Source organism: Poecilia latipinna, unplaced genomic scaffold, assembly GCF_001443285.1.
Source record: "Poecilia latipinna isolate Pla-1442-1.1 unplaced genomic scaffold, P_latipinna-1.0 Scaffold906, whole genome shotgun sequence".
Lineage (NCBI taxonomy): Eukaryota > Metazoa > Chordata > Actinopteri > Cyprinodontiformes > Poeciliidae > Poecilia > Poecilia latipinna.
Genome location: NW_015113522.1, coordinates 197,258 through 219,785, shown reverse-complemented (window position 1 = coordinate 219,785; position 22,528 = coordinate 197,258). Strand labels below are relative to the sequence as shown.

At 38.8% G+C, this 22,528-nt stretch overlaps 1 protein-coding gene across 1 annotated transcript in view; it reads right to left on the bottom strand.

Annotated features, from left to right (window-relative positions):
* The window catches only part of LOC106957472 (voltage-dependent T-type calcium channel subunit alpha-1I-like), a 116,801-nt gene that overhangs the window by 20,600 nt on the left and 73,673 nt on the right, over positions 1-22,528 (bottom strand). The gene's annotated exons all lie outside the window — the stretch shown is intronic.

Sequence of the window (22,528 nt, the reverse complement as noted above, 5' to 3'; positions counted from 1 at the left end):
CACACCAAATGATTTAAAACATATTTAAATACTTAAAAGTAGCAGTGTCATCCCTTATTGCTTGTCTTCTTCCTTTTCTTTTTCTGAGTAACTTTCTCAGCTACTTTAATTCTATTTTCATTTTTGTTTACATGCATGCTGTATTCTATTTTATTTTATTCTGCTCTATTCTATTGACTATCCTGCTTAAAAGTAACTACAGATGCATGAACTGCGAGTGCAGCAGACGATTTCTGGAAGCCTCATCACAAAATAACTTTAAGTTAATGAAATGAAATGTCTCCACGTGATACATGCATTGATTATGCATACATAAGGAGAGACAGATGTGTGTGCATTATAATCACCAAAATCCACTTTAAAACTCTCCAAGGTTTCAGCTCTTTTAATTTTTAGCTTCCAACTGTTAGTTCTTTGCAGCATCACCAAAAATCTGCAACTTTGGTGACGCTCAGTGTCCATTAGACACTGAGGAGAGTTTTATTTATTTATTTTTTCCTTGCAATTTAGGTCGTTAGCACCACAGACACAAACACACGCATAGTGAAAACATTTTTACCCTTTATCCTTGCACTTTGTTGTTTAAAGAATGTTTATTTTTGAGAGGGTTTTTTTCTGGTAATATGTCTGGATCTTGCTCTCTCTATCCTTTCTCCTCTATCGTTTCAGTTTTATCTTTGCCACTTTCCTCTGGAGTAACAGAGAAATGAGAAACAAAAATATCTGGACAATATGTTTCATAAAATGTCTGTCTGCCTTCTTGTTCGTGTTTTCTTATCTAACAACCAATACCTTCCTTTTAAATAAGTGTCCTTAATTCCCTTTAGGTTAGTTTTTTTTTTTTCCTGTTCGTCTCTCGAAATGACTTTGATTTTCCTGGCTCACAGCATTTCACTCTTTTCCTTTTTCTACTTCCATTTTCTATTATTTCCAAGGAAATGATGGACAATTTTGCCCTCATGGCACAAAACAAAACTGTTCAGAATACATTATACTTCAACAGGCAATGAAAAATCAGTCACTGAAAATGTATGTGCATTTTTAAACAGATGTTTAGCACCAGTACACCGTTAGCCGAGGCCCTGCCCTGAGGTTTTATGTTTATAAATCCTCAACCATGAGCAAGCACAAAAAAACACCAGAGATATGTGATACCCGATGCCGTCAGAACAAGTACTCGTTCCTCTTAAGCTCCAAAATTTAACACTTACATACACAGTAGGTGAGTTAGACCCTGAACTGTCTCTGCAGTGGCTCTGAATATTTTGCAGCAAGGCCGGGTAAAACGCACATTCCTCCCCTCCTTTTTCTTACACCTTTCACACCTGAACGTGATCCCCACTTCCACCTTATTAAACCTTACGGTACCTGCTCTGACATGTGAAGTGACTCAGCACTGGTTTGAGTTCACTTTCTTTGTCATAATGACCCTGGACCTTTCCCTCCCCCGGGGAGCGAGGCAGCAGGCGTCTGACTCACACCCAGATGATTCCACAGCGCTGCAGCCAATGTGCAGCCATGTTGTCCCCTCTCCCTCCCTCGTCGTGCCGGGGCCGGCGCTCGCCGACTTCGACGGCGGTGATTTGCAGAGAAATAAAGGAAGAAAGCGATGCCTTTGAGGTTCAGTTTTTAATTAGTGCGGTCTGTGTGAAGCTACCGAGTTCAAACTGTTTCCCACCCAGAAACTTATCCGTGCGAAACCGAAGATGTTTGTGTGTTTTTCTTTTTTTCTGTCATTAGCATGACATCTTTCCCCCCTCTCTCTCCATGCCATCTAATCTTCTTAGGACACAGACAGGGCCTCCTCTCTGTCTTCATTCACTTCTCATCTTTTCTCTTCTCTTCTTCTCCATGTCTCCACCTATTCCTACGCCTGTCTCTCTGCGTCAGTACACATTTTGTCAGACACTTGCCCTTCTCTTTAAACCTATTTTTTCTTTACGGAGCTTTCTGACCTTATCAAGCTCACCCTCTCGCTTTTTGACAAAACATTTCAAAATCCCGGCTTTCTGTCTCTGGTTCTTTCTGTTTACCTCTGTGATGAACTCCAGAGGATTCGTTTTCATGCCTTAAGAATGCAGTGAAGCATTGTAGAGAAAAGTAATAATAATTTGAGTCAAAAACATTGAGCTTTGTGCACAGAACTAATTTATTACCTGAATGAATTTCTTCCTGAAATGTATTGTGTTTCTTACTGGATGTGGGGTGTTGTGATAGACTCGGGTCTGATCATCCAGAGACACACAAAGACGATAACAAAGCCGGCCTTCTATCGACTGCAGATCATTTCTAGCATCACAGGCCTAAATGCCTCAACAGGACCCAAACATTAAATAAGCAGCATTTAGTTTCTCCAGTGAACTTAGCAAAGTTTCAGAAATCTACAGAAATGCTGAAACGCTGAGTTCCTTTTAAACCAAAGTTAAGATCCATTTGTTTCGAGGTGCATTCGATTATTTACTGGAACACTATAAACCGAAGTATGTTTTTCAACCTGTCATCATTTTCCTTTACTTTACAGTTGCAATGTCATGTTTTTGCTTGTTTGTTGTTTTATTTTTTCCTTTAATCATGTAAAACTCTTTGAATCGCCTTGTGCTGCACAAGTAAAATGCTTTGCCTCGCCCAACTCCAAGCATCAAAACGCTTCACCGGATTCAGAGCTAATAATTTAGATGATCTGTAAAATATTTCACCAGCTGAAATATTATGGCTTCTAAAAGTCTTTGGAAACCCAATTTATGGGTTTAAGACTTTTCTCTCAAATGTTTGATGCAAACAACTAGTTGTTAAACAGAGTGAATTAAAACAGCAAAGAAACAGTCTAACTAAAACCTTTCTCTTGTAAGTTTTTAATACTCAACACTAACATCTCTCAAAACTATTCTTAATAAAATTACAGCATATTCAGAAGCATTTTTTGGCAGTCCACGGTAATATCCCTTCCTAAGATGTTTATCGGACAATATACACTGTCAGATATCAACGTGAAGGGTTTTCACGATGGGAAAAGCTTGGTTAAAGTCATGCTTTTTTAATACATTTCAGTTCAGACTTAAAAAAAAAAAAAAAAAAACTCTTCATTTTTAATGCTAAATCCGAAAGGAATCAAATCCGTTTTTAAGAGCGTTGTACGTACACACAGCAACGAGGCAAAGATGTACATGAAGGAGAACGGAGTTTCCCATGCTTCAGACCTACCAGCGCTCATGATTCATACAATCTCACATTTGATGTGGGTGACTTAGATCAGCGTCACCAGTTCAGCATCTGACCGAGTATAAAATATGGTCACATTATCGCTCTCTGGTGTGATTCTGGAGAAAGCCTGACTGCAGCTGAAGTCAGCAAACAGCTTGTATCATATGAGATTATTGTGAAAATATTTCTTGTAAAACGTTTAAGCGAGACATGAACGGAAAGTCTTTGGATCTGAATCATCAGGAACGATTTGAATTTCATGCTCTCACATCACTAACAGTGAAAAGGGTTGTTCTGAGAAAAAAAAAAAAAAAAAGCTCATCCTGCAACACAACGGTTTCTGTTTCAGTGAAATTAAATTATTATTATTATTTTTTTATATAGCAATACAGTTTATTTACAAACCCTATTCATGATACAAAATGTCGCTTTACAAATGAAAGTTAAAACAACAATCAGAAGGAGAAAGCAGCCTAACAGGTGGGTTGTAATCTGGATTTAAACAGGGAAGAATATCAACGCTCCAGATGTCTGGTGGGAGGAAGTTCCAAAGTTTGGGAGCAGAGCAGCAGAAAGCTCTGCTCCTCATGGTGCTGAGGCAAGCAGAGGGAACAGCAAGGTGGATACATGTGTTGGGTTGATAAAAATTTGCACACTGAGTCGTATTATTAACGTGAGACATAGAAGATTGGGATTTAACAGGAAGAACACCCTGACTCTTAACTTGGGGTGAGGGAAAGACTTTGGAGCCGTCAATGGAAAGAGGAAAAACTATGGGAAATGGACTGTAATTGTTGGTAGAGGTTATTTTTGAATTAAATAGGAGTGCATTTTTAATAGCAACTGCTCCTTAAAAGTATTGCAAATGAAAGACAAACTGGAAATGTAGCAGTAGTTACTGTAGACATCCAGTCTTTTCAGGATGTGAGGGATAACGTCGGTCTTATTCTGGTAAAAGGGGTTAAGTGGATTTACTATGGTCTCATTTTATCTAACAGAGCAGGATATACTTCTGAAAGCCACATTCTTTTTATGCTGAAAGCATTACCAGTATTCAACACAAGCCAGTTTGAAATCCTGGCACATTTGAGAAACATTCTCATTGAAAACATAAAAATGTTTGCACACTATGTGCTGTAATTTCAGTGAGGTTTACTAAATAAGGCACATGAGCCTGAGACAACCAGGCCTAATCTAACCTGCTGAAGTGCAAAAAAATGATTTGCAGTTTAGCAAAAATAAAAACAGACGAGCACTAAAAGCATTTTGTCTGCAGTCCTACTACTGCAGGAGTGGCGGACGAAAAAGTAGTTTACATAAATGTTAAAATACTAAGTAAAATTGTAATACATTTTTAAAACATATAGTCTGCATCTGCTCCTGCGGGGCTTCACCCAGGGCATCCTAATGAGAGCATTTGGATGCATTAAACATAAACGAGAACGCTTTTGCTTAATGCCACGTCGGCACGACTCAAAGTTAGGCCTTTCAGACGGCGTTCTGCGCCTCTCCGCAGCCGTGTACAGTATCCGAGTCCATGCACTTGTACATGCGTTCCTGTGAATCCCCTCGGGATCAGTCCCATTGAAACTGAATTAAAATGACATCTAGCTTCTCACTGTGGCGCTGAAGCCTGTCCCTGCCTCTTCTCCTAATGAGAACTCAGCATGATGGGTCACACGCTGTTACACATATTCACACATGCTCGCACGTCGTCCCAGCACACACCAGGACTTGTGGCTGTCTCTTGCTTAAAAAAAAAAAAAAAAAAAAAAAACACCCGACAACAGACAGGCGGTCATACATGAACTCATCCACCGACATTTTTCAAGGATGGCTGCGGTTCCATCAAACGGGTACATTTCTTCAAATATTTATTTATTTATTTTTTTGTCACCTTATAAAGAGCTACAGTGGCAACGTGGACGACAACTTCAGCAAAATGCGCAAAAGGCTCGTTGAAGAGAGTCCCAGCTGCTGGAGGAAGGAGCCGTCGCTGCAGTTTGGCGTCGTCTCTGCTGACCGACGTTCAGGCTGATGCAGACGGTAGCTGGCCCTCTGTTGACATCAAACACTTCATAGCTACTGTGTTTTGCCCTTGCCTCTCTCCTTGTCACTCTCTTATCTGCATTCCCCCTAAGTAATGCGCGAGTAAGGCGAGTTGCCAAGGAGCTCCCCACCTGCCTAATTCAGCTCACGTCGCTCGTTTTATCCCCCTTAATTTTCTAGTGTCTTGTTGGAAAGTTGATCAGCGCGTCTTCCTGTGTGGCAGAGCAGCTGCTTTCCTGGATCTTGGCTTGGTGCTGATGTTGCTCTGTCCGTCCTTCTTTAGAGCTTGCCAGCTTTTTTTTTTTTTTTTTTAATCTCTTCAGTTCTATGTTAAGTCCTCGCTCTTCTTCTTCTTCTTCTTCTCTGTTTGTGTCACGATTTAACCTTTCCATCAACTGCAATCCCTCATATACTAATAACAAGAAAGTTGCAAACCAAAAGAAAATTGCATGTTCAGTGTTACTGTATCTGTGCGTCCAGCTGTGCAAGTGCTTACAGTTAACCTTTAATAATGACAGGAGGCTATGCTCACACTGTTCACAACAAAGCCCTTCCCTCTGCATTACAGTGGGGTAAAAGCTCCCCTGCTAAACTAGCTCCATCCTAAAAGCTTGAAGCAAAGGTCCTGTAAGTGCTGCTATGCTTGTCTCAGCAAATACAATGTTCACATTTCCATTCGTTTTTCGAAAAGTTTCCCTCGGAGGACAGACCCACATTACCCCGCTTGCTATCAAAACACCATTAGACATTCGATGGGTTCAATTTTTGCATACTTACACAAACACTAAAATGTATCTTTACTTAGTAACACATTGGCAGTCTGTAGGAACAGACCTTATTTAAGCTAAAAGTGCTGCAGTAAACACATTTGATTCCAAATCGCCCTTATTTCTTGGAGCAAAAAAAAAAAAAAACATATATATTTCGTTAACAGCTCAGTCGGGATTTGGGGCTGGCTACAACAGATGAGGTTAATGTTATTCAAAACAAAATGTTATCCAGGTCCGAGGATCTACATTAAAAACAAAAAGGTAAAGACATAATGAGTTTTACTGAACAATATGTATTTAAAAAAAAAAAAAGTTTGCTGAAAGTCAGAAAAAGGAACTTTAGAACAAGCTGCCCTACCTAAAATGTTTTTGTCCAAAAATAATTTGTCCAACACTTTTTAAAATTGCTTTCTAAATCTTGACTGAAAGTTTGGAACTTTAAATATTTTCAAAAGTCGCAACCCTGCAGTTTTTACCCAACGAGGCGTCCTCAACACCGACTTCCACCAAACTATTCATGAAATGCTTCAAAAACACAAACTAACATCACAGTAATGTTCTTATTATTATAGTAAGATCACAAGGGTTCAAATTTAAATCAAAAACCTTTACGCAGAACATTAAGCCACACGTACGCTCCCTTTGTTTTCTTAGTTATCAGTCTGGAATTTAACAAAAACCCATTAAATCATAATTGTAACTGGGAGAGTCTGGTCTTACACAGCGGCCTCAGATTTTTATTTTTATTTTTATCTAATATGGCTATGCACATAGGGAAGGTGGTGAAAGTTGCAGGTATAAAATATTTGCTAGCACTTCTGCTGATCTGAAGCTTGTTAGGCCAGTGGCACATATGGTGCTGTGAAATATTCATTTGTGAACAAGTTCTATTGGTGTTTGTAGTTAGCAAAAAAATGAAAAAAAAGGGGCAAATTCCACTGTTTTCTGACTTGCAACTATTGCTTGATTGACTGCATAAAGTAATTAATATGAACAAATATTAAAATCTTAAAAAAAAAAAAAAAAGAAAACGCAATAATCCTTTTACTCTCACTTCGTACAAGGTGCAGAGATGTTTAACAATAACGCTCTAGATGAAAACATAGTTTGGAAGACAGCGCCTGGGTTCTGTTTTGGCAAGGGCAAATGTAATTCAAAAGGACAGGAAAACACTCAGGAGAGAGGCCTCGTTACAGAAAACAAGAAAGAGTAATTTAATAATTAACCCTGTGATCTGTTTAGTGCTTGCAAAACTGCAACAAAAGCACAGCATGAAGTGCTAATGCCCAAACTACTGAGGCAAATGACACGCTAGCGTGTGAAAACGAGGACAGACTCAAACTCCCAGACTAACCTTGCACTTTTTAGTATTTTCACCACATCTCAAAACAAGCCTTTAACCAAAGCCCCGGGAGCAGACATGTTTTATGAATTACAGGGTCATAAAACATTGGAAAAGGTTACCTGCTCTAAAAAGTTCTGATAGCAAAGACACACACTCCACTGAATGTATAGTAGTAATTCATGCCTTTTGTTAAACACCATTAAACATTTAGAGCATCGGAAGAAAACTGATTCACTGTGAACAGGACTACAGGAAAACCTATAGGCAGATGGAGACTGTTTAAGATCGGGGTTTGATGCATTTTGTGTTTTTTCTTTATATATACAAGATTCAGTTCAACCGTATCGGTGTGCAAACAATTCTCTCTAAGTCATTCGGTCATTTTTAAGAACTCTGGCCTGCTTTGCTTTTTTTTTTTTTCCAAACTGCTTTAATGAATCTTTCATGCCTTCAGCTGTTTGCACTGTGGTTGTTCTTCTACCTCTGTGAGGATTCAATATTTAGCCTCTTCCTTCAAGGAAGACTGGGCGCAATAATAAGCAGCTTTAATCTGCAAACAGATTGTGAACTTACAAAAAGTAATTTGGTGTAAAATACTCATACTTCTTGAAGATCTACAATTTATCATGTTAGAATCGTTAAAAAAAATATATATTCTTTTTGCACACTGTTTTGGAATACACCACACAAAAAGACTATTTTCCTGTTACCTTTTTATTTCACCTTGATGCTTTTGCTTTAGAAGCTGCAGATATTTCTTTTCAATTCAAAGTGAATTACATTTAAAACATTTTTAAACATGTTATACTGTAGACAAAGTTATTACAATGCAAAAACTTTTTGTGCTTTTCATATTTTAAACACGAAAATGTTTAAAATAGGTATAAAACCTCATAAATATGGCGTGCATTTCTATTTTGATACCTATAAATATATCAATTACCTAATTAGTTAATAGAGCCTATTCTTAAGTATTGACTTGGACTGTAGGGGTTGTAGCACATTTTAAAATCACTGTATCCTAACACTTCACAATTATGTGCTACTTGGTGTTGCTCTTTTACGTAAAACTCCAATGACACTCCCTAAACTTTGTGGTTGAAGATGTATGAATACTTTCACAAGGAACTGCATAAAATATAAACCTCAAAGATTATTATTGTATAATTGTTCTAAATCTTCAACGTTGTATCGCTGTTCAAGTTCCATACTAGCAACTTTTGCTGGGTGGCGTCGCTATATTAAAATACAATATTTTATGTTATGATGACAAAAGGAAAGCTTAGTTTCCCTGGAATAATAATAATAATAATAATAATAATCTAATATTATGATAGTTTGAAAATGAAATGATGCCATTTCTAAAGGGATTAGCTCCTTTTCCATGCTGCTGGTAATTGTGTTTAAATTTCTAGTTTTGTTGCGCATGTGCATTTACAGACATACGAGGATTACATTTTCCATCCGGTTTATGAAAGCTCGTGGTCTCTGCGCGGCTGTTTGCGCGCGCGCGTGTGTTGTCTCTCCCCTCATATCAGCTGTGCACAGCAGGTGCTGTGCTCAAGTACATTGCTGCTCCTAGTGAGGCAGAATGTATTGCAGATACCATGGGAAATATAAGCTGATGCATTCTGTGCCCGTCTGCCCTGCGTGTGCGAGTGAGGAAGAGGAAGCCAGATAGAGGAAGAACATGACTCAGGAAGATAGAGCGGGAGGTGAGCAAAAGACAGACAGAGGGGTACCAACGTAAACCCAGCGAGGGAACAATGCGATTGTGGTAGAAATGAGCTCAGAATTTTGAAAGAGGCAGCGACGATAAAGACTAAAGCATTTCCAGGGTGTGGTAAACCAGACAGCGTCGCTTGCAGCGTGCGCACGGCTCGATTCGAATTCGATACTGGGTGAGACAGCTGGAAACATAAGGAAAGGAGAGCGAGGGGATGATAAAGAAATGTGATGACAGGACTGTGCTGCCAACATCTCCAGGGACCTCTCAGACTGTGATCTGACAAGCGACCATCCTCAGCAACCCTCAGCTTCCCTCCTGCCACCTGTCCTTCTGTCTGTTAGTCATTCTCAAGGAAAAAAAAAAAACAAAAAAAAAAACATAAATATACATGTCCTTGTGAGAAAGTTATGTTGTGAATAATAAGTTACGGGTTTTGAAGATATGCTTGTGACAATCCTGCGGCTTGGGCCTCAAAGCTCAACAGCATTTTGAACCTCTTTAGTTTTTCATAACAACTCGACTGATCTCGTGCGGTGGTGCCATCTGCTCTGTGATCTCTCCACCACTTCCCCACCTCCTTACAGCTGCTGTGACATGAAGTGAATGTCAGAGGAGCAGCTCTGGACATTGTCCGCTTGTGCTGTGAAACATGACTGAGAGACGCGAGGACTCAGAAGGAAAAACAAAAAACCAGCAGCAGAGCTCTTGGCATTGATGGAACTAATGTCATGAAAACCTTGCAGATATCTCTGATAATTGGATCTGATAATCTGATAATGTCCCCTTGAACAACCTTCTTTTCTTATTTCCTCTTTATCATCTGACTCATTTATCCTCTACCTCTGGAAGAACAACAACAAAAAAAAGTTCTTAGCGAAGCATATAAAAGGATGTTTGAGTCACAAAGTGTGCTTAAAGCCTACTTTTTATGTGCGTTCCTTTAAGCTACGACTGGCACATCATGTCAGAGATGTGCAGATCAACTTTCTCTTTCTGAGCTGCCAATTCCAATTTGGTCTGATTACAATTTATTATTTTTTTCTAAAAGGACGAGAGTACATAAAAGAGAAAAATAATTATTATTTTGACCTCTTTTAATCCAACAGAAAATTAATACATTTTAAGACTATGTTAATTTTTGCGTCAGAGTCCCTGAACTTTATCTGATTTTAAGAATTGTAAAAAAAAAAAAAAAAGAAGGGACTTAAAAGATGAAGCTGGTTGAATCATTTATGAACCAAAACTAGAGTTCTTACTTTTGATGCATTTATTGCATAGAGGAAAAATTCATCTGAATTTCAGTCGGTACTTGGTCTGTTAATCACAAATTACTTGCAGATCAAATCGCTAGTCAACTGACTGATGTCAACTGAGATGTTTCTCATAATTACTCCAACTGTTCTTATTATGAACTGTATACAGTCCACACCAATATCTTAGCAATGTGCAGGTGAATTGCTAAAATACACCAATTCCAGAGGTTTGCGTATTTTAGCTGGGATCTATAACTGCTATACTGATCCTCTCCAGAAAAGCTTAGAACTGCCAATGTCAATAATTTTCAGTTTCCCAATGCCGCATTGTCATTCTACTATCTTAGCTATGCCTCACGACAGCATCCCCCAAAACGCGAATTTTCAGTGAATAATTCTGATTCACGTTCCACAGAAACATCTGTGACAACATCGATAATCAAATACTGAACTGCAATCAGATGGGAGGCAAATGTTGAGTAAATAAAAAAAAAAAAAACATAAATAGGCTGAAAAGTTAATGTACAGAATATGTTTCATATCACACTAAAATAGAAATCTTAAAAAAAAAAAAGGCCAGTAGTAGCATTTTCTTTTGCAGAATAGGGCACTAGAAGCTCAAGATCCTTTAACCTCTTTTCCTATTGATCTGGAGGAAGGAGTCCTTTGACATTGCTTTTCCAAAGAACCAGACTCTGTGATATTAGAAGAAGTCAGCACCGTTTTCTCATGAACAAAGGGAATATTCTGGATAGTTATACGACTTAGGCTGAATCCCATTCCACCTCATGCAACCTCAATCTTATCCCTAATCTGTGGAAATCCTATGAGTTACGGAAGACTGGAGGCAGTAAAACGGGATCGGCTTTCCAGACTTTAAAATCTGAGATTTTTTTCAGAAACGTATTTAAGTAATTTGCAAGGCACACTTGCAAAACATCTTCTTGCATTGAACCAGACTTGTGGAGCTCCACAGTTCTCTTCCTATTTTAGGTTATTTCATTATATTTTTCAAGGAAATGCGTATACAGTCTGTCTGCTGAAATTATCTTTAGAATACTGCAGTTAAAATTAACTTTTTTAATGTTTAGAAAACAAAGACAACCAGTGATGAAAAAGGTGATCATCGACTGCAACACTTTGCTCACAAATAATGTGAAATGTAATGGCATTTTTGATGAAAGGCGTTTTGCATCTTTTCAAATACCAATTCAAAAAGAAATTAACAATGCTAGAGTTAAGCAGATGGTGCAACATGAAATAACTGGAAGCCGCGTGTTTGCGACGAGTGCCGGTTGGTTTGTGTCACAGTCTTTCAGAGTTCGATCGATTCCACGATACCATCCACCGCCTCAGTAAGTGTTTGTAACAGTGTGGCTGATCCGTGCAAAGAACACAGTCCTGACTCTGAGCAGACAGAGGACTGACAGAGATCAGAGAGAGGAGATGGGGATGAAGTGGATCAAGTTGAGAGGAGAGCTGTAAGCCTTAGTCTCTCTCATCTCTTCATCCATATTTCAACATGGGTCTAATGGGCTGACATGATCTTTGTTACAAACACAGAGGGGGGGAAAAGGGATCGAGGGCTCAAAGAAAGGAAACGAGACCAGATGGGCTCTAGCTGCAATTAAAGAGGTTGAGTTTTTACAGTTTCCTTAAGGTTTTATACGTTAAGAATGAAAACTCCAACAGCTTTATGGTTTGGAGTTGGGATGCCGTGAACTACAATGTGGACCGTCCTATTTGTTTTAGCTACACCGGCTAAATTTGCCTGCTCTTTAAACCTCACAGACTTGAAGCGTCAGGTTTTCCTCTCCTCTTTCCGTCCTTCTCCTTCTGGCAATCGATTTCTCCGTGATTTGGTGTGGCTCCCTGAGCACGTGGCTCTAATTGTGACCGTATCCCTGAGCTTCACAGGTGTTTCATGAAACCAGAGCAAACAAGCTGAGAGAGGCGCAGCTGACGAACGAGGTGACGCGGAGCAGAGGAGAGATCAAGCAGGAGAAACACTAAAAACCAAAAGGGTTATTAAGTCAGTGATCCACTTTTTTTTCCGAGGCTCATCGTACAGCAAAGAGGTGAAGGGGTGTGACCTGCTGTTACACTCCTCCGGTAATTTCACTATTTGTCAACAGAGTTGTCTCCTCAAACAAAGTTGAATTTCACTTGTCATGCATAATCCATAAATATAAATTAACTGCAACTCAGCTATTGCTTAAGTTTGCAGACGCTACTGATGGGGACAGATGTTATGCTAGTTTGAGGCTTTCAGCCATTTTTGCACTGTTTTATCAGAGTGGATTGCTAATTTATCAGACCAATGCAAGTGCACATAATTTACAACAAACTATTAAGACAAACCCATTAATATTTGGATAATTGTATCTTAGCGAATTGCAGAGAAACCAGCAGCTCTATGCAACAATGAGAAACGTCCTCCATGGACAGAATTAAGGGTCCAAAATGTAATTATGTCAATGTTACGTACATGAATGATAAATCTATGTAGTGAAAAGCAGACAAATTGTAGATTTGTAGTCACATACTTATATGTATCCAAGATTGCACTATAAGTGCTGAACAGTGGTAGCGAACACACACTGCTCCCTTACTTCAATCTGTGAGTACATCTGAACTCATAATGAAGTAACAGTGAATTGTTGTGACAGCTCATTTCCTGTCCTTGTCTCACTAGTCCCAAACAGTAAAGCGTGCAGTTCCACCTTCCTTATTCAAATTTAGCAGCTCAAATATGTAGAGTCACTGACAGCTGACACGACTGACAGATTAAACCCCTTCTTTATGCTTCGTACATTTTTGAATGAAATCCTTAAATCCAGAGGGGGAAAAAATATACCATTAAAGCAGCTTTACTTTGGAGTCGTGGAATTATATATCTTTTTTCAAGACATGTCTCGAGTTAACATTGGAGGTTTTTGAAGTTCTGTTTAGCATGTGATCTGTTTTTAATACTTCTATTGCTGATTTTTTTTTTTTACCTCCAACAATTACTGCCCTTGCCTTTTTATAGTATCCATGGAAATGCCCTATTGCTATCACTCAGATTACATCAAATATAAGTGAAATATTTATTCCTGAAGCTAAAACCCAGTACACTAAAATAATAGCTAGATACCACAAAACACATGCTATACATTATGCATCCAATCACCCCTTTCTGTCTCTTAAGGGCTTTTTTTTCCCCTCTTGTGAACCTACAATCTTCTCTACATCGATCTATTTAAAGAATTTTCTAACTTCTGAGACAGGAAACAAACTCATGATAACTTCTTTTTCTTTTATCATTTAATTGGTTTTCAAGACCTCTAGCTGACCTCCATCTTCTCCGTCTCAGCATCTGATTCACAATGGGATTAGGGCTAAACGGACCCCTACACACACATGACCATCAAGTTCATCAGGTTACTTGGGTTTTAAGGTCATTTTTTATGTTAGATTTCACTTCTTTTCTCTGAAAAGAGTAAATAATACCCCCTTTTTACCAAAACAATCATGAAAATAAAATGTAGAAAGAAGAAAATGTTTCTTCAAATGCTTCTAACAGGTCCAGATAATATATGGCAAAATGCAAGACCAACCTCCTGCTGTGTTAGGAGTGAATTATGCTCAGATTGGGATTTTTGGATAATTCGATTTTGCTGATATTTCAACAAGGTACAAATTGTAAGGGATGTTTTAACTGACACAGTTAAAAGAAAAATCCCACTGCCCATTATTTACCTCCAACAATTTCCTAAATAACAAATTTATCTATCCCTGCTAAAGGAAAACGTCCCCACAGCATGACGCAGTCATCACCATTAGTGTAGTGCCTAAAGGTAATGTTAGTTCATATTTCACCCATTTAACGTTTTGCTTTTTGGCCAAAATCAATAAAAAACAAAACTGAAACGTTCCCATCATGTCCCCCCACCACCTCAGGATCATACAAGAGTGTGTTTCGGTCCATCGCATAAGATCCTGGTAAAACACACCAACGTTTGCAGACATATCACGACAAAACCTGCAAAAATTGAAGTGCTACGGATGTGGTTACAAAGTACTGTAAATGCGGATAATCTCTAACATCACAGATCACAGTATTTGATTGCAGTGCGATTTAAAAAGCATATCTGTCTAAAAGGCTTTATCATTTGAATAATATCCATCTTTTGTGCAACCTGGTAGCAGACTAAGCCTTCAACGTGGCCGTCGTCGCTCTATCTTGCGATTCTTCATAAAGTAAGCAAGTTAACTTTGTTCAGTTCGTGTTTTCAAGTACTTTATGTTTCCAAGTGCTTTCAAGTCCACCAAGTGTTTCCCCCCACTCTTTCTGCTCAAGCCTTTTATTTCTGTCCTTATAAGGCTACTGAAATTTTAATGAACATTTTCTTCACTACTGAAATGAAGCAGAAAAAGAAAGACTCAATTATGCATAGTGCTTGCTTCAGGTAAAAGTTCAGTAAAAATAGGACACAGAAAATTGGGGTGGGGATCTTTTAACCAGAGATCTACTATTTGATCGATCGCATGTTTTGTCTGAAAGAGGTTTCTCTGTCTCCAGTTCTTGTGAGGGCTTCAATCGGTGGCAAGTTCCTCGTAGGCATGCTAGCACAGCAGGAGAGCCAATGTTCCTGTCTTTATTAATTACCACCTGACACACACACACACACTTTTACCAAAGGCACACACACAAACACACGCACGCACCTCTACAAACACACACATTCCCATTAAAGGGCACTTTAAAACATGTGCCGTTAACCTGTGATTCAAACGCACGACTGTGTCTAAAACATGTCAAATGCGGTTTTACAGCGACGCTCATTCCAACCCGTCCGCATCGGCACACGCAAATTAACAAGAGCAACAGGAAAGCAGCTCTTTGTCCTCATATCCCCTCTGAACTTCTCTTTACTCATGCTTGATTTAGCACACAAAGGGCATTGAAAAGCACATGAAGCAGAATGAAGAGTCAAGCCAACTTGCGGGCTGACATGACTTGTAAAAAGCATACTGCAGCACACAGCATGACGTTCAATGACTCACGTTACTAGGCTTTCAGTTCTTTTTTTTTTTTTACAGTGGCAGGTAAAACGTCTGAACCCAAAAAAGAAAAAAAAAAAAAACGGACAAACTAAGGTGTTACTCAAACCTGCATTATTAATTTAGGTCACTTAGCAGTAGCATTTGTTACAGTCGGCGACTCCCACCTCTCATAACTACCATTTGTTTTAATTTGAAGCTTCTCCCCAGTGCTGACCCTTATGCTCATTTTTATTACAGTCATTATAGGAGTCAAACAGCCCTTACCTCATTTTAATGGCTTTCATAATCTGCCTTCTTTTTGAAGGGCACTGAGTGGGCATCTTTGCCAAGTCTCAATGCCAGGAGACTAAAGCAGAAAATCCTAAATGTGTGCTGAAGGACTGATCTTTCCAAACATGATGATGTGATAAAATAACAATGCATTTCCTTTTTTCACCTTCAGCTGGATAGCAAGACCTTGAAGGAAGTAGGTGCTAAAATGCAAGATGCTCTTGTCTCTAACATCACAGCGCACTGGGAAAAAAAGAGAGATATAAATCAAAACAGCCTGAGCAATGCAGATCAAAAATTATCAAGAGTGTTTCAGCCCCAGGCAGCTGTAGTACCTCGCTGGACTAAGTACCTATTAAACAATTTAAAAACACGATATAGCTGCACACAACATCACTGATTGTGAAGTAAATGTCTAAAATAACACATAAGCCTACCTTGAAAGTTTACATCATACATCATGACGTGAGGAGCTTTTTTTTTTTTTGGAGTGACAGAGTCAGGTCACTGCTAGTGGGAAATAGTTTAAGTTGAACATTCAATAGATATTGAAACTTAGCCAGACATAGACTTAATGACGACTTAACGACTCTGCTGTGAGAAAAAAAAAAAAAAAAAAAAAGCTGATTTGCACGAACATAGCAAGTCTTCTTATTTAATCTTTTTTCATTCTTAGTACATAGAGTAAAAAGGGCTGAAAATGCCTGTATATACCGTTTGTCCATGAACTGCCATCATTTCTTCTAGGCACAGATTTAACAAGGTGTCAGAAACTCTCCTTGATTTACTTTGATATAATAGCATAATGCAGGCGCTGCAGATTTGTCAACTCTGCAGCCATGATGCAAATCTACCATTTTATCACATCTAAAAATATGTTTGATTGAGATCATGTGACTGTGGAGCCTGCTGGAGTACAGTAAATACAATTTCATGTTCAAGAAACCAATTCAAGATGATATGAGGTTTGTGTGTCATCGTAGAGGAGATTGCATCGCCACACGGGTAAACTGCGGTTATAAAAGGACGGACATGGCAAGCAGCAAAACTCAGAAAGGCTGTGTGTGGTATTTAAATGATGCTGGTTGGTACTAATGTTAATATTTCAGACAAAGTCCAAGAAAATATCCCCCCACACCATTACACCACCAGCAGCAGCTTGTATTGCTGATACAAGACAGGATGAAGCCATGCTTTGATGTTCATTATGCTAATTCTAATCCTCCCATCTGAATATGATAACTGCAATCAAGCCTTGATTGGCTGCTATCGCCCATTTCATCGACGGTTTGAGGTGAGCTGTTACGAAAAATGGATCGTGCAATAGTTTGGTTGAGACGAGTGGTTGTTTGAACTCATGTTGCCTTTCTGTCTCCCAAACCCAATCGCTGAATATTTAAAATAAACAATAATATTCGATAACTACATTTTGCACAATTTCTGATTGGATGTCCTGTGGCACTTTTGTGTCAGTTTTATTAAAAATGACTGGCTCCTAAACCTGCAACCTGATGATGTCTCTTTCCAATGATGATCGCTGTAAAGTAATGTGGACTACATTAGTTCAGTGGTCTAGCAAAAGCCTACCCAAGGTCACTTATTGCAGCTCTACTGGTCCCAGTGATTTTAACAGGAAGTGGCAGAGACCAAACCCTGTGGGAGCTCATCTCTCCTGGTTGCCAAATCCAAGTGTGTGCAAATGCAACATGCACATGCTCATACACACACTTGGACAAAAAGAATGCACACCTGTCCACACACAGAGTTGTGGAGATATGTAATAGAAAGGTGAAGAGAGATCATTTTAGGTTTTATATTGGGGCAAACATATATTAAGCGTTTTTGAAGTGCTTAACTTTACCCTGTTAGGCACTTCTGCCAAAGAACTTTCTTTGTTTCTTCCTGCTGAGAAATAAATAAAGAAATAAGTTGTGTTGTAGTGTACCATACATACCCCAGAATGACAAATTTCAATCATATCTATCTTAGAATTAAGTTATTGTAATACTTAACATTAATCTTACGTCTGCTTCACATTACACAAAGAGTGCTGGTTGGTTTATAACAAATCAGGAAAACCTACTTCCAGTGTGAAGCCAATGATACTGCTGAGCTCTTTCTCGCCAAATTGATTTTTCACCTCTGCTTTCTCAGCTATTCTACCACACTGCAACCACCTTGGGTCTAACAAGTGCACCAAGGCTTTTCTCTGCGACTTGTTGAATTCCTCCATGTAACATAGACGATCTCTGCACTTCTAAGCCACGTTTCTGCCTTGCTCCAGAGGAGAAAACACAATCAGATCTTTTTTTTTTTCTTTTCAATTTACCAGCAGCATGACAGAATGCAGGTTAGGGGGTTTCTGTTTAATAGAGAGTGTCCCATCATGTGCAATAATTGAAATGTGGCCAAGTGTTCTGCACACATATTGCTGAGTGCAATCACAACGAATCATGTACGCATTATTTCACTCATCATTTTTGAGTTGATCCCACCGAGGCCCTGACGCCTGAAGTTGTTTTTGTTTATTTGTTTACGAGTCACGTTGCTCCTTTTGTTAAATGATATAACGAACCCTATTTGAGGCACTACTGGATTTTTTGTTTTAGATTGGTGATGGAACTCAAGACACCCAAGCAAAGCATTCACCTGGCAGGAAGGCAGGTGAATGTTTTTTAGTGTGTGAGGAAGATCACATGTGAAGCAGGAGTACAGCCTGAGCTGATTGCCTCAACTAGCTTGCAGCATTCGCCTCATTACTTGACAGGCAAGCTATCCAAGAGTGTTATATTTAATCATTGGTTCTCTACTGGGCCTACCATGGTCTGATGATACCATGGCCTTAAAATAAACCCAGAAAAATCATTGGTCCTATTGACTAACTAATACTTGCACGTAAGAACCACTTAATGTGGATAATTAATTACTGCTGGCACAGGTATCCTCCCTCGATCTGGACGTGGGATCCAATCCCCATGATCTCACCAAAACTACGTCATGTTCAAAAAACAGAGAACTCTCAAGCTGCTTCACACGGCGTATTCTTGATGGACCTTAGAAGACCTCTCCAACACTCACGTTCTGACTTTTATTGATGTTGTAGTGTTGTTATTCTTGTGTGAGGGGAGTCTTGCAGACTGTATAAACCGAACTCTATCAATGATAGCTTAAAGTGAGCAACCATTAGCCGTGAGTGCCATGCAACAACCAGTAATTCAGACCTCAGCCTGTCCACAGTGGCATGACGGGCGCCAGAAGAAAAACGTTTCCACTGCTGTAATTTACTCGACATTTCTGACAGTTTGTCCTCGGTGGGTTGGAAGACAGGAAGACTGACAAAACGGGGCAAGTAATTAGAAGAGTAAAGGAGAAGCAGGAGAGTTTCTATTAATCACAGTGACATAGACGCACGTTCAGCAAAGATTCCTCGCTTCTCACAGAGCAGCAGGGACTCTGTCTGCCTGTCCTGTAGAAGAACCTTCAACTGAACTTATTGTGTTTGAGGTTTTATGTGTTTTCAGATGATTCTTTACTGTTATCGAGATTCATACATTAAAAATAGTCAAATTATTAGCTCTTCATGCAGGGATATAGCTGGAGTTTTTTTTGTTTTTTTTTTGCCATCTGTCAAATGAAAATTTGTCACAAAAACAATATTTGAGATTCACTTCCATGTTTATATTAGCTTATCTAGCTAATCAGTGATCGTTTTATGACATAAAGACGAGGTGAGTTTGATTTGTTGTTATCTGAGTGCAATAGTCTCAGGTACTGGTTGTTTCACATAAACAGAAATTTGAAAAAAACAAATAAATTTAAAAAGATTTTTAAATTCTGTTACATGAGCAGCAAACAAAATGGTATAAATCTAAAAACTAAACGTCAGAATATAAAATCCATGAAGACTGCTTCACCCATTCAGGCAATAAAGTAAAAGAACATATTAACAAGTTTTACCTCGAGCAAAACTTGTTGAAAATTTCACTTACTCCTGGGATGCTTTAAAAGCACTAAATGTACCAATGTAGAAATATTAAAATCGTATACCCTTAAAGCATTTCTCGCTGCAATTTGTTACTTAAAGCTTAAAAATCTGGCTTAAGGAGAAAGATTTAGGCTTTACAAAAAGCAAACAACAACAAGAACAACCCGGAGCATAAATCCAGCAGTGCCAAATTGTGGTTCAGTTTAGAAGAGCAAACTTATCTAACCCACTGAGAGCACAGACAATGTGCAAGTGGTGCATAATTTACCTTGTATTAATGAATCCTGGCATAAAACATTTAACTTGATAATAGTGACTAAAATAACAAAAAGAGTTTTAATATTATTACCTTCAGATAAGTAATTACTGCAAAACTGACCATCTTGTGGGGTCCTCATGTAAAATATGAAACAGAAAGTTTCCAATGCTGTGAGAACGAAAATGTCTGGCTGGTGCTGGAGATCACTGGAGAATGCATAGCCTTGCTTACGATGGTGAAAAGGTAACAGTAATTTAAATATTTTACCGACATATCTAAGTTATGCAGATTACTATCACTGAACAATAAAATAGAAGAGCTGCAGAAGCAGACGGTTACACTGAGTCAGCTAAGGACGGGAAAGTGAGGCTATAATACGCTCAACCTCACCAAATTCGGGAAATGATAGATTGGAAAAAAATGTTGCCTGGTTTCAGTTTCGATTTCAGCTGCAAACAATCAGCTGGTATGGCGCAATAGCATGAAAGATATTTTCTTGGAATACTTTAACCTACCCAATTACTATCGATAAACAACCAAAGTATGTAAATGTCTTTATGCCTACAGTTTACCCTTCTTCTGACAGCCACTTCCGGTAGCACACTGCACCATGTGATGAAGCTCTCGTCGCAAAGTTGTTCCGTAAACACGGCCGTGAGTTCGCTGTGCTCCGATGACTTCAACAACGAGAAAATCTTACTCCGATCAAACACCTTCGAAATGAGGTGGAATCTCATGATGGATGAGCAGCAAATCTGCAGTATCTATGGAATTTGATCATCTCAATATGGACAAAAAATATCTCAGGAGTGTCCGGTCTGCACAAAAGAGAAGGCAACTCTGCTGAAAAAACTCTGCTAACACATCCCTAAAAATATTGCAGTTAGTGCAAGTGAAAACCTTTAAAAACCTCGGAAATACAGAATGTATAAGTGAGCACTGGCCACCACCACCAACATTCACCACTGTCCATAGAAGAAAAAGAAAAAAAAAAATCACCTGCATACTGAATTGAACTTGCAGAGGAAATCAAACAACCCACCTGGGTGCTTTATTACACTTCATTTAGGGAGTGCAAATACACTGTGGTTCACCACTGGATAAGCTGCGAGCTAATGTATTACTTTTCTTTATTAGGTAGACTGGACACCAATAAAAGATGAATTAGTTCATTAAAAACATGAGCAGAATTAAAGATTAACATTGATTTCACTTCAAATTTAGGTCACAGGATGTTCCTCAAGCTTTTGAACAAAGACCTATAGGTAAGCCACTGGAATCTGTCTTTTGGTCAATTTCACAGATGGTCAGAAATGGATAATGTCCTTGAGAATGCACAAGGACCTGCGGTACTGTAGGCACTTTCTAATCAATAACTTATTGAGCCACAAAATGGCTGGTGGCCATGAACTGAAGGGTGTTGAGGTAGTAATTTAGTGCCTGCGCTTGTGTGGTATTGTAATAAGACCAAGGATCTTACTACATGGCATTTAACAGTTGCGTGTGGATGTTTCTGAGATTATACGACGATCGCTGGTGAAATAAAACTTAGGTCCACTCGGGACGTTTCAGCTAATAGCAAATGTAAGCACAGTCGTAATGTGCCTGTTTTGATTTCTTTGCTTAATTGTAAAATGTGAAAAGAAAGAGATCGCCAAAGAGGTTCGAGAGATGAGGACAGTGAGAGCAAATGCGTAAATGAAACAGATGGAGTGAAACAAATGCATTGTGATAAGATTGTTTAAACAGAGCTCAGCTCTGCAAGGGCCCCCGGTCGCCTTTGCACTCTCTCTCACACTCATTTGACTGGGAAAACGGCCAAAAGGACACATGCATTCTCTTTCTCACCCAACACCCCCTGCCCCCTCTGTTCCCCCCACTTTCTCCTCTCTGCCAACATACTAAATTGTACAGAACTGTGCTGTCAGGTCTCATTTGTGAGAGAAATGGTGCACTGGGTTTTACCTGAAGACAGCAGGTTGAGCTTGGTGAGTTCTGATGAATCATCTCATCTCAATGCGGGTTTTGGTTAAGGGACAAACAAAATGTCCAAACGTCTGCAGCCGGTATTTGTGTTTGCTTTAAAAATAATCTGAATAAAAGTAGTTTACCTAAAACAGAATAAATTAGTACATAAATGTACTAATTTATGTAATAAGTAAATTTTACTTATCATGCTTAATGTAAAACTTCTCATCTTATCATTTGTACATTACAACTAACTGATGACATATTCTTTTTACTGAAAATATATAGACGTTCATTTAACATGTACCTTAACAGCAAGTTATAAATATACAAGTAGTGGAAACCAGGGTTAAAAATAGCCAGGGAAGGCGTTTCTATTCTTTTTTAGATTGGTCCCATTTGTTCCCAACAAGCACTGCTGCGTAAAGCAATTCAGAACACATAAACAAGGGAAATATATATTTTCTTCTCGTCTAGCATTACTGATGTTTTGGGAGAATTGAGAGCGCTGAGGCACCACAAAGATTGACCTATCCATAACAGCTATTATTCTAAAACTCTGTGGAGTCACTTCATTTCTGTCCATAAAAAAGAAATGCTTCATTTCACTGCAAGTGTGTGTGTGTGTGTGTGTGTGTGTGTGTGTGTGT